The sequence below is a fragment of the Acinonyx jubatus genome, chromosome A2 (assembly GCF_027475565.1).
Source record: "Acinonyx jubatus isolate Ajub_Pintada_27869175 chromosome A2, VMU_Ajub_asm_v1.0, whole genome shotgun sequence".
Classification (NCBI taxonomy): domain Eukaryota; kingdom Metazoa; phylum Chordata; class Mammalia; order Carnivora; family Felidae; genus Acinonyx; species Acinonyx jubatus.
Genome location: NC_069383.1, coordinates 61,316,082 through 61,328,164, shown reverse-complemented (window position 1 = coordinate 61,328,164; position 12,083 = coordinate 61,316,082). Strand labels below are relative to the sequence as shown.

The window sequence follows — 12,083 nt, the reverse complement described above, 5'->3', positions numbered from 1 at the left end:
ATTGATAGACGAATGGATAAGGAAGAGGTCACACACATACAGGAATATTACACAGACATAAAAAGGATAAGATCATACCATTTGTGACAACATGGATGGGCCTAGCAGGTATTGGGCTAAGTGAAGTAAGTCAGACTGATAATTAAAAACGCCGTAATGATTTCACTCATATGTACAATCTAGAAAACAAAACAAGGAAACAAACAAACAAGCAGAATCAGACCTAAAAATACAGAGAACAAAAAGCTTCCCCAGAGGGGTGGAAGATGGTGGGATAGGCAAAACTGGTGAAGGAGAAGCGGAGATACAGACTTCCAGTTATAGGATGAATAAACCACGGGAATAAGAGTACAGCATAGGAATATAGTCAGTTACATTGCCATGACATTGTATTGTGAAAGATGGTAGCTATGCTTGTAGAGAGCATAGCATAGCACACAGGTTGAATCACTATGTTGTACACGTGAAACTTATGTAACATGTGTGTCAACTATATTCAAATCAAAAATCAAAACAATATATGATTTTGCAGCTTCTCTGATGTGTTTTATTAGTTTAAGTTGTTACCCCTTCTGAGACCGACACATTTTCTAGAAATCCTAATTGAAATTGACGTTTCTATAAATACTGGGGTTTTTTTTGTTTTGTTTCTTGTTTTTTGCTTAATATGTCTTCCTGTATACTTTGGTATTCCATCTATGTTTCTTACTTGGAGTCTTGCAAGCTATATATATATTGTTTTTAGTTTTTCTAGTGTTAAATTTAATAAAGACAAAGTAAACATAAGAATGCATAAAAGAAAAAGAAGAAAAAATAAATAAAAACATGCAACGTGTTGAGAAAACAAAATAGGCTTGAACTACCACTTTTCACCTCCTAATAAATTCGTTCAGAAATTCCCTATCAGTCTCCCTATATTTCTAAAGTATAAACTTCTGTTCAGTTTAAAATGTGCGTATGCAGAAAATGAAGCCTCCTTTTTAAACATTGATGTAAGTATGGTATCATTACTTCTGATGCTGAAGACCAGGAAATGATGTAAATATATACTCTTTCTTGCCTTGGCCTACCACTTCCTACAATTAATGAAATCTTACTGATGTTTCATAAAAAAAAAAAAAAAAAGAAAGAAAGAAAGAAAGAAAGAAAAAAAAACTAAGACAAGCATACATTCCTTACATTTAGTGAATTAAACTCAATATATAAACTAAAGGATGATGCTTATTTCAAAGACAGTGACAATGCCTAAAATACTTTCAGGTTTCATCATTTGTAGATGTCATCAATGCTGGCAACATAATTTTGTTAAATAATTTTAGTGGAAGAGAGTCTTTGTGGATTTTCTTTGAAACGAACCATTTGGAGGGCATCTTGTGAATAAAAAGAGGTGCGGAATGTTGCCTTTGTTCAAATACTGATGTGAGTTTAAAGTCATAGTATTGATACTTTGCTGTGGAATTCAAATGGACTCTGAAGACAATAAGAAAAGAGAATTCTGAAATTGTTAGCTGACGCAAGAATCATTATAGTGACTCCTTCAACTGGCAATATTAGTACATGAATGTCAGTGAAGATGGTGGTTCTTAGGATATTCAACTAAACGCCAGGAAAATAAAGTATTTGGAAAAATTACAATAGAAAATTCAAGTTGGCTGAAGCTTTGGAATCTCTCATCACCATCCTTTAAACTTATAAATGATATCACTGAGAATCAGAGAAGTTCAGTGATGTAACCACATTCACAGGGTTAAGGTCAGAAACTGGGACTAGAGTCAGGATACTTGACACACAGTAGAATGTTTTTCTCACCACTACATCATGCTGACAAGTTCACTGGGCTATATCCTAAAATAACTAAGCTTTGTAGAGGCAGATGTCTTGAATGTGTAGTGATGTACATCTATAAGTGCTAAAAAAGGCTGAATTTAAGAATTTTTACCCCTTAGGTTTATAAAAATAAGTTTGAGATCTTTAAATTTCTCCATGTATTTAAAAATCCTAGAGAATTTTTATCTACAGTGATCCATTCTACAAACAATAACACTATTTTCATTCTATTTCCCTATATATAGTTTGAATTTAACTTTTCATGTTCAGGGGGAAGGAAAATAATTCTAATTTAATTATTCAGTTATGTTTATAGTTCATTTTCAAAGAATTTTTTACTGCTTAATATTTCTTGCCATTATAATTTTTAGTTCCTAAACTCACAAGGAATAAATGTTACATTAACTTTTTCATCATTAAATAAAATTGAATCTGACTCCAAGCTTCTTCTTGCTTGGCTACTAAGAGATCCAAATTCAGTCATTTTAGCCCCATCTATCTGTCTCTTTAGAACCACACTGGAATCAAGGAGTTTCATGGGACGACTGGAAGATGGGGGAAGGCAACTTCAGTCAACATGACTCCTAAAGACATACTCAATATGCAAGCCTACTTCTTGAAAGTAGGTAGGTAATGCCAGTCAAAGGAAGCTTTGTCAACTACTTCAAGAGAAGCCTCCTTAGAAGACCCAAGTACTCAACTAAACTTCCCCAGGTTCTTCTGCACTTCTAGGGTTTCTATAAGGAATGATGTGTGGACTGTTAATCACGGGTGTAAGAGCCATTCATCACCTTCCTATTTGAGACAATCTTCTTTTTCTACTTTGATGCTTCTCCTCTGTATCTTGCTCATTCCTTCTGCCTTTCTTTCCAGAGTCCAGCATGACACCTTAAAAAACTGAGGCTTTTGAAACAAGTGCTCAAAGGGAAGTTTATCTTTAGGTAATATAAATTCTAGGCTACTTTCTGAAATGAGGAAAGGAGTGGAATAGAGGTACTAAGTAAAAATGGCTATTTTTTTTTCTGATCCTTCCATAGCAATGAAAATGAAACACAAATTAGTATCTCAAAAAATAATCCTGTCACATGTTCTACACTTAGGACCATCCTGAATATGCTCTGTATTTTGATCATTATGCATACTGGTATATAAAAATAATGACTAAACATAATTCTTCCTTACCACTTCATCCTATTATCTGATGGGACCTGGGAGCTGATACAGTTCTAATTCCTCATTTTATTTTTTTAAATTTATTTTTTTTAATGTTTATTCATTTTTCAGAGACAGAGAGACAGAGCATAAGAGGGGGAAGGGGCAGAAAGAGAGAGGGAGACACAGAATCTGAAACAGGTTCCAGGCTCTGAGCTGTCAGCACAGAGCCCAACGTGGGGCTTGAACTCACAAACCGCAAGATTGTGACCTGAGCCAAAGCCAGACACTTAACCAACTGAGCCACCTAGGTGCCCCTAATTCCTCATTTTATGAAAAATGAAATTTAAAAACCAGATTGAGACATCCTCTTTCTTATCATTACATACGTACTTCGGTAAAGGTAGTATTACTCACCAGTTCGGCATTCTTTGTACTGAAAAATTGGAACAGTTTTCGTTATGAATATGAATAAATGACTTTAATGAAAGCCAAGGAACTTTCTAAAGCACCAACACTGTCAAAGTTGACTATGGTCTCAGAGTAACATGCACATAGCTCTTGCCTGATGTAGACCTGAACCCTAGTTGAAATCAACCAATACAATACTGAGTAGACAGAAATAAACAACTTATTTTCATTACAAATTACTTCAAATTAGAACATACTTCCTGCCTCTTCAATGTACCATACAGAGACAGCAGATACTAAAACTATTTAGGCTGGAATAAATGAATTGTTTGTGCCCCCTCTTTAATGATATGATGATAGTTTTGGGGGGTTCATTTCCCTGTGGCATTTTTCTTACCTATTCTTTATTCATGGCAGCTGGGGACAAATAACACATCAGATGGGTTACATTATTCAGAACTGGAAAAAAAAAAGAACTGGCAGTTATTAAACTGTATGTGGCAAAAGAAAAACAAAATCTGAATTGCTAGGCCCATAACAACATCAAATTTAGAAGAAAGCTGGGCTAAAGATTTTTGGTAGGCAACCCAACAGATAAAAAAATAACTGAGAGTTAAAGATAATTCATTATTGAATCTTTATATTTGTGGCAATAATACGTCTTAAACAACCCTTTACCTTGAGTTTTCAGACCTGAGGTCTTAAGTAACCCATTGTTTAACAATTTCTAGTTACATATTAATTTCCAAAAAAAAAAAAAAAGAATTAAGCCCTAAATTTTTTTTTTTTTTTGAGTTTTCCAAAACTGTTCTGTCTTCTATACAAGGAACTAGAAAGGAATTAAAGGTTTGCCTATACCGGAATTATTTGTTTTTCAATTTTAGAGATAGAGAATGGGAGTGCTGGAGAGGGACAGAGGGAGAAAGTGAGAATCTCAAGCTGGCTCCAAGCTCAGAGTGAAGCCCAACGCAGGGCTCAATCCCATGACGTTGGGATTATGACCCGAGGCAAAACAGAGAGTCAGATGCTCAAATGACTGAGCCACCCAGGCACCCCTCACCATCCCAGAATTAGTAAGAAAATGTATAGCTAAATGCAAAGTTACAGATCTTATTAAGTATCATAGGTAAGTAGTAAGCTTTTTGAAATAAGACTGCATAATGGAGCCTAACAAATTATTCTTACATACTATTTTGCCTAGACTATAGGCAATCACTGGTTATCACTCAAGAAGGCAAAGAGTTGAATATTTTGTTTAATGATATCATTTTCGCATGCAGTCAACATACATGTGTAAAATACTCTGCCGTGTATTTATATAAACATGCTCCATGAGGTTTCCTTGAAGGAAGGTTTTACTGAAACTGATTTTAGTCCACATGCATTAGATTCAACCTGGGTAATTATTAAAAAATTGTATCTTTGTAAAAAATGTTTACTTATTTGAGAGAGAGCAAGAGTGTGCACACGGTAGGGATAGAAAGAGAGGGAGAGAAAGAATCCCAAGCAGGGTCCATGCTGTCAGTGCAGAGCCGGACATGGAGCCCGATGCAACAAACTGGGAGATCATGACCTGAGATGAAATCAAGGGTCATATGCTCAACTGAGCCACCCAGGTACCCCTAAAAATTTATATCTTTTAAGCAATTTTCTCATGAATTTTATCACTGCAGATTAAAAATCATACCTTTACATTCTTCTGTTTGCTGGTGCAAATAGGAAACAAAAACCAAATCCCTTAATATCTTTAAGTAGAGTTTTACTTATTTACATTGCTAGCATGAATGAAATCACTGTAATTTCTCACACAGGCAGGACTGAGTAATAGAGAATGGTTACTGTAGGCCAATCTTATAAAAACTTTGTCAAGTATGAAGACAAAATTGAATACACCTTTTTTTTCCAATTTAATAATGGAGATATAGAAACTAAATTTCCATGTAGGTAAAGTTTTACTTATTTTATTTTCAAGGTGCACTTGCTATAAGGAATATCTATAATTGTATCTTTAGAAATGAACTATTTTGACATACATCCCTATTGCAGGTATGAAATATAAATGTAAACGTAGTAAAAACTAATTATAAAGACATGGGGTAGGTAGGTCATTATTCTCAGTTCTTCTTATTTTTCCTATGCATCCAGGCACTTTGCCCTGTCAACTTGGAGTCCCCCGCCAACATGAGAAGCATTTATACTGGGCTTCACCAAATTACTTTCTTTGGCCAATGGAACGTGGGCATAGATGATAATGTCACAGTTCAGTCTAATTCTTGAGGCCCTGTGACATACCACGAAAGAAAAGCCGCAGGTGGCCGCTGCCCCATTAGCATGGTCCCCAAAGAAGACACATGTAGAAAACCTGAATGCAGCAGTCAGTCTGCAGCTGAGCCCAGCTGAAACACAGCCTAAAGCAGAACCCAATGTAGTTCAACTGAAACATAGTCAACAAACTGTCTCTTAAGCATGAGGATCAGTGCTTCTTGTTGTATCACAGTAAAAATTTGTGATTGTTGATAATACAGCATTATAAGCAATAAAATAAACTAATACAAGCTTATACAATATACTATACCAAAGTGAAAAGTAAGTATATTAATACATGACAAAATAAATGTATAAATCATCAGGAAAGAGAATTAGTCCAATATACTACTGGACCTAGTGTCATCCTTAACAGTATGGTTTGGGCAAGTCATTGTGGTTTGAAGTATCTCAACTGCGGGGCTAGTGTTGGATAGATGATTTCCAAGATCCATACACATTCAACAAAGCAAGAATTGCTTGCATTCCCAGAGTAATTAAAAGTTTCAAAAGATAGGGGGGCACCAGGGTGGCTGAGTTGCTTAAGCTCTGACTCTTAACTTCAGCCCAAGTCATGATCTCGTGGTTCATGGGATGAAGTCTCTCATGGGGCTCTGCACTAACAGCATGGAGCCTGCTTGGGATTCTCTCTCTCCCCCTCTCTCTGCCCCTTCCCACCTTGCATGTGCACTCTCTCTCAAAATAAATAAATCAGCTTTTAAAAAAGTGCCAAAAGATAAATATTTTATAAGTTGAGTGTCTGTAGAAAACCATTTTGGCAAGCCACATGTTGCTACTACTCATTCATTCAGTGGTTACTTTAGAATAACCATCTTAAGATCAGGATTATGCCAAGCACCATGAGGGATGAAGAGAAAGAGATGATGTGTTTTTGTCTGTAAGAAATTTTAAAAAAAGAAAAAAAAACCCTAATAGTGGACATAATACAAAAAAGAAAAATCTAAGTGTTAGAAGAATGTTAGTAACTAAGGGCTTTGAGAAGGTAATCTCTTCCAGCTGGAAAGATTTGGAAAAGCTCTTGGGAGGAAGTGGCGTTCAAGCTGGATCTTAGTGGACATGATGTCAATGGGAAGAAATTTAAAGTTATTCAATGGCAAAATAAGTTACTTGAAATGATGAATTTTTTCTCTTTCATTGGAATACACTGTGTCAGAGACAGAATGGAGATATGGCTAAAAGGAGAGGTAGAGGCTATATTTCTGAGGATTTTAACTTGGACATTCAGAGGCTTGGAAGTTACCATTTAGAGAATGATTAAAAGCTCAAATATTTAGAAAAGAAGAGTGCCTAAGAAGTGCATTAGAGAGAGCCAAGTGGTCCTGGGCAGGGAGCAAAGAGATCAGAGAGACTCCAGGGAAGTTGGAAGCAGTTGTCAATGGCCCTGAGCTTGGGAGGAAGGAAAGGGAATAGGCATTTAAAAATTTTTGTTTTCAACATTTATTTATTTTTGAGAAACAGAGAGAGAGAGCATGAGCAGGGGAGGCGCAAAGAGAAAGAAAGAGAGACAGAGACAGAGACCGCATGCGAAGCAGGCTCCAGGCTCTGAGCTGTAAGAGCAGAGCCTGACATGGGGCTTGAACCCAAAAACCGTGAGATCATGATTTAAACTGAAGTCTAGGGGCGCCTGGGTGGCGCAGTCGGTTAGGCGTCCGACTTCAGCCAGGTCACGATCTCGCGGTCCGTGAGTTCGAGCCCCGCGTCGGGCTCTGGGCTGATGGCTCAGAGCCTGGAGCCTGTTTCCGAATCTGTGTCTCCCTCTCTCTCTGCCCCTCCCCCGTTCATGCTCTGTCTCTCTCCCAAAAATAAATAAACGTTGAAAAAAAAATAAATAAATAAACTGAAGTCTAACGCTCAACTGAGCCACCCAGGCACCCCGGGGGATGGGCTTCTTATTTTTTTATTTTATTATTATCATTTTTTAATGTTTGCTTTTGAGAGAGACAGACAGAGACAGTGTGTAAGTAGGGGAGGGACAGAGAGAGGGAGACACAGAACCAGAAGGAGGCTCCAGGCTCTGAGCTGCCAGCACAGAGCCCGATGCACGGGGCTTGCACTCACAAGCTATGAGATCATGACCTAAGCTGAAGTAGGTCGCCCAACCAACTGAGACACTCAGGTGCCCCAGGGTTGGGCTTTTAAAATACAAACCTAGTAGTGCTCATTTATTATCTTCCAGGAAGATAGCATATTAAGAACATAAATTAATATAATTACTAATGAGCGACTTTAAACTCCTGTTATATGATAAGAAAACAGCATTAAAAATAAAAGTAAATTCCAGGATTAAATAATGGTTTTCAAACTTTAATGTGCGGAAGAATCACCTGGGATTCTTTAGAAAAATCCAGATTCCTAGACCTCAAGCCTATAGATCTTGAAATAGTTGGTACTGAGAGAGACTTAGAATTTATATTTTAATAAGTATCTCAGGAGATAATGATGCAGGTGGTTGGTTTGTAAATTATTCTTTGACACTGGTTAGAAAACATAATAGTAACAACAAAAGGCAACATTTATTGCCTACTTCCTATCTGGGGACACTTGGCTAAATACATGCAAACAGTATCTCAATTTACCCTCATGACAAGCCTGAAATGTAGCTATTAATACTAATCTCCAACTTATAGAAACCAAGAATTAGAGGGATTCCACAGCTCTTTGAAAGTAATTGAGCCAGTAAGTGATGAATTCAAGATATGATTCAAAGTCTGTCCAAAATCAGAACTCACATTGGAGAAGTTCATGACATTAAAGACTAGAGCTTTTGTCTTTTTTCATATATATATATTTTTTTTCTTTTTAAAACTTTCGACTGATTGGGACCAGTGCCACATTTAACAAGATTGTCTGATTAAATTTACTCAAGTAAAAAATTTCATTCCTAAGTAGAGAAAGACCAGCTGGAACATAATCAGTCATCATAGTGGGATGCCCTAGATATGAAGATGCCCATCCTACCAAGAATAATGCATATGCACATACCAGTAATTCTAAAATAAATATAGAAAATTTCTACAGCATGTGTTATTATAACCATTTAAGCAGAAACACAAGAACTTTAAAGTGGGACATTATCATTGCCTTGAACATTTTTCCTTCATGATCTTAAAACTGACATCTCAAAATAAATCATGATCGTGAAGCCTAAGCATTAATTGTCTAAAGGAATGGGCCACAGCAAGATATGCTCAAAGTCAGATTTAACTTTATTCTTCTTGAATATCTCTTGACTCACATCACTTTTCCTTTTTTTTAAAATGGAAGTTCCAGTCATTTTTCTGTATTTCCTATAATGAAGTAGTGGTAGCTTATGTTTTGGCAAGAAAAGGAAATGAATTAAATATGTTACATTAATTTTCCCCACTTTGAGAAAGATGCCTAAAGAGGGAGCCATCAATAATAGAGTTTTCCTCATAAAACTTAAGGAGAAATGAATAAATTAAGGAGAAAATGAAAAATTTTCCAGAGTTGGAGCAGAAATTGATATCTGTCATCAGTTGTAATTTTCCAGTTTTAAAACCCAGTAATTGTTCAATGCTCTTATTTGTTCTTGAAGATGTGGCTGAAGAAAATGTGGCAGTAGTATGCTGTCACTTAAAAAATTTTTTTTTTAATATTTATTTTTGACAGAGAGAAAGAGACAGAGTGCAAGCAGCAGAGGGACAGAGAGAGAGGGAGACACAGACTCCGAAGCAGGCTCCAGGCTCTGAGCTGTCAGCACAGAGCCCTTCGTGGGGCTCCAACTTGTGAACGATGACTTCATGACCTGAGCCAAAGTTGGACATTTAACCAACTGAGCCACCCAGGCTCCCTTAGTATGCTGTCACTTTAAATTGATAACAGAGTTTTTATTTGCTTTTCTAATCAATGATAGTCTTTCATTTAGTGATGTTTCTCTCTTGCACCCAGAAGTGAAGATGTTAGTGTTAGAAGTTCCTTTTCATTTTAGACTTAGTAATCCAAGTCAATTTAAGAAGTTGTATTATTATTTTTTTTATTTCTAGGCCTTTTAGAAGTGGCTTTTCCTTAAAGTTTACGGCAGAACCAACTCTATATCAGACACCATGCTAAACTCTATGCAGGGCACAGGTGGGTACTGATTTCTCTGCTTTCCTTTACATTTGTGTCCAGCTTGCTGTGTATCTCCTTAAATCCTTAAGGAACTTATTAAACCATGAAGAATAAAGGAAAAATAAAAAGCCTAGTCTGAAATGTAAGCAGAAAGTCTCTTAAAGATACAATATATATACTTGAAAAAATACATCGAATGAGAGCTAAAGAATGTCTTTAATTCCTTTAAAAGAATAATTCATCACTGATGCTGGACATTTGGACATGAGAGAGATACATTGGATAATCCTTCAAGGTCGCAGTCCAGACATGTACTCTGGCCTATGCTTCAGTATAAACTTTTCATTGTTTAATAACATGGAGAGAGCCTGGAAGCTTTTCATAGAAATGGAAGACATAGAACAAGGTGCCAAAATTATTTATTTAGGATATGATGATTCATTGGGAACCAAAGAGAATCAACTAAAATTGTTTTAAAACCAACGTATAAATACAAAAAGTGGATACAAAATAAATATATCTACATGAATAACATTCTTACATTTATTTTATTTTAAATTTTCTAATGTTTATTTATTTTTGTGAGAGAGAGACAGAATGCAACCAGGGGAGGGGCAGAGAGAGAAGCAGACACAGAATCTGAAGTAGGATCCAGGCTGTCAGCACAGAGCCTGATAGGGGACGTGAACTTGAGAGCCATGAGATCATGACCTAAGCCAAAGTCAGACTCTCAACTGACTGGGCCACCCAGGCGCCTCTGAATAATATTCTTACATTCAACCAAAAATGCTTTGAGAAAAAATTAATATCCCACTCTGATGTCCACTCTCACCACTACTATTTAACATAGTACTTCAAGCCCTAGCCTCAGCAATCAGACAGCAAAAAGAAATAAAAGTCATTCAAATCAGCAAGGAAGAAATCAAACTTTCACTATTTGCAGATGACATGATACTCTATATAGAAACCTGAAATATTCCACCAAATTCAGTACAGTCACAGGATACAAAATCATTGTGTAGAAATCTGTTGCATTTCTATACATCAAAAATGGAGCAACAGAAAGAGAAATTAAGGAATCAATCCCATCTACAACTGCACTAAGAACAGTAAGATACCTAGGAATCAATCTAATGAAAGAGGCAAAAGACCTGTATTCTGAAAACTCTAAAACAATGTTGAAAGAAATTGAAGGAGAAACAAAGAAATGGAAAGATGTTCATGTTCATGGATTGGAAGAATAAATATTGTTAAATGTATTACCCAAAGCAACCTATACACTTACAGCAATCTTTATCAAAATACTAACAGCATTTTTCACAGAGTTAGAACAAACAATCCTATAATCTGTATGGAATCACAAAGTCCCCGAATAGCCAAAGCAATCTTGAAGACAAAAAAAAAAAAAAAGCAAAGCTGGAAGCATCACAATTCCCAACTGCAAGTCCTAATGCAAACTGTACTGATCAAAATAGTATGGTAGTGGTACAAAAATAGACACAGAGATCAATGGAACAGAACAGGAAACCCAGAAATGAACCCACAACTGTATGGTCAGTTCATCTTTGACAAAGCAGGAAACAATATGTCATAGGAAAAAGACAATCTCTTGAACAAATAGTGTTGGGAAAACAGGACAGCAACACGCAGAAGAATGAAACTGGACCAGTTTCTTACTACATACACAAAAATAATTCAAAATGGATTAAAGACTTAAATGTGGGACCTGAAACTATAAAACTCCTATAGGAGAACACAGGAAGTAACCTCTTTGACATCATCCATATCAACTTCTTTCTAGATATGTCACTGAGTCGAGGGAAACAAAACCAAAAATTAACTACTGGGACTTCATCAAAATAAAAAGCTTCTGTACAGTGAAGGAAACAATCAACAAAACTAAAAAAGCAACCTACAAAATGGGAGAAGTTATTTGTAAATGGCATATCTCATAAAGGGTTAGTATCCAAAATATATAAAGAATTTATGCAATTCAGGGCACTGGGTGGCTCGGTGGGTTGTGTGTCCAACTTCAGATCAGGTCATGATCTCACAGTTAGTGAGTTTGAGCCCCGCATTGGGCTCTGTGCTGACAGCTGGGAGCCGGGAGCCTGGAGCCTGCTTCAGATTCTGGGTCTCCCTCTGTCTCTGCTTCCCATCCCCACTCATGGCTCTGTCTCTGTCTCAAAAATAAAAACATTAAAAAAAAGAATTTATGCAACTCAACACCCCAAAAATGAATAATCCAATTAAAAAATGGTCAGACATGAATACACAGTGTTCCAAAGAAGATATAC

At 36.4% G+C, this 12,083-nt stretch overlaps 1 long non-coding RNA gene across 1 annotated transcript in view; it reads left to right on the top strand.

Moving 5' to 3' along the window:
- Positions 1-10,558, top strand: part of LOC128314782 (uncharacterized) — a 29,352-nt gene extending 18,794 nt beyond the window's left edge. The window contains exons 5-6 of the long non-coding RNA XR_008296823.1: positions 2,339-2,449; positions 9,720-10,558. This is a non-coding gene — a long non-coding RNA (uncharacterized LOC128314782). The remainder of the gene's footprint in view (positions 1-2,338; positions 2,450-9,719) is intronic.
- The last annotated feature ends 1,525 nt before the right edge of the window (positions 10,559-12,083 follow it).